Genomic DNA, 1,437 nt, shown 5'->3' on the forward strand with positions numbered 1-1,437 from the left:
AAAGTTAGAGGATAGGAGAGTGATATTACCGGAAGCATATGGCTTAACCTTGAATATGTCACCAAACATCAAGTTGATGCAATGAGCGGCACATGGAGTCCAATAAATGTGTGGGTACGCACCCATCATCATGCTTCCTGCTTTAACATTCTCACTAGCATTATCAATGACAATTTGTACAACGTTTTCCGGTCCAATTCTTTCAATAGTGCTTTCAAACAACTTGTACATTTTGGTGGAATCGGTATGTGATTGACACAATTAAAAGGGAGCCCCGCATCATACATCCATATCGCGAAAGCACTTACCGCACGCTCTCTTAGAATTTTCTTTGTTTCATCAATTCCTCCTCCTTTTTCAAAGCCTCTTTTTTGTGTTGATTTCTGCTGAAAATAGAGATTCATAGGGCCTTTCGTCACATTCCGTGCGGTGGATGATGCACCTCCACTAGAAGATATCTTTGGAGTTTTGGAGGGAGGTATCATTTCCGCATACTCATCCATATCATCAACATCATCAATATCAATATATTCTTCCGGCTGCCTCACTTGAAATTTGGGATTATTAGCGATTTCATTTTGCATATAAGCCCTTACTTCTTCTGTAATCGCTGACGAACAAGCTGTACATTGTTTAACATTCTTGAAACCACCCACTAAATGTTGCTTGTGTCGAGTTATTCCACCATTAAAAGTACTCCCACAAAAGTTACAATTAACCGAATCTTTCGTTGCTCCTTGAGTACCATAATTCCATCCAATGTCCCTCTTTTTGCTAGCATCCGCCATTGAATTCAGTCAATTCATTGTTTATGGACAAATGAATAAATAACTATAGAAGAATTAATTTATTTATTTTTAAATTATAGGCAGTAAGCACTTAAGCAGTGACAGTGAACTGTGAACAACAAAACAGAGGAAAAAAAAAGAGCAGTGAACTGTGAACAATAAAACAGAGGAAAAAAACAGAGCAGTGAAGGGCTGAAGGCAGCAAGCTACTGTATCTCAGTATCTCAAAAAGAAAGAACAAAAAAAATACGAAGAAGACTGAACTCTGAAGAGAAGAAACGAAAAAAGAAGAGAAGAAGAAATGTGAAGAAGAACTGAAGAAGAGAACTCAAGAACATTCAATGACCCTTATCTTATTTGCTTTCAGTTTTTAAGAGATTTTAGCACATTCAATGACCATCAATTTTGGCATTAGGATTTCTGTGTAGCATAAAATATGATAGTTTTTAATTTGTGTGTCCTTGTACTCTTAAGAATTATAATTTCTAGTTCTTGGTTTGACATTATTCAAATTATTTGGCTTTGAATTATCAAGGATCCTGGCAGAACTGAAGAAGAGAACTCAAGAAGAAGAAGAAAAAAAAGAGGTACCTGAAAAAAGAGGTCACCTGGCAGCAACTCCTGCGATGAAGGAGGAGAAGAGACGCGA

General features: G+C 37.0%; 1 pseudogene; it reads right to left on the reverse strand.

Moving 5' to 3' along the window:
- LOC102580420 (intron-binding protein aquarius-like) overlaps positions 1-788 on the reverse strand; it is an 8,632-nt pseudogene extending 7,844 nt beyond the window's left edge.
- Positions 789-1,437: the final 649 nt, after the last annotated feature.

This window comes from Solanum tuberosum, unplaced genomic scaffold, assembly GCF_000226075.1.
Source record: "Solanum tuberosum cultivar DM 1-3 516 R44 unplaced genomic scaffold, SolTub_3.0 scf00143, whole genome shotgun sequence".
In the NCBI taxonomy this organism is placed as follows: domain Eukaryota; kingdom Viridiplantae; phylum Streptophyta; class Magnoliopsida; order Solanales; family Solanaceae; genus Solanum; species Solanum tuberosum.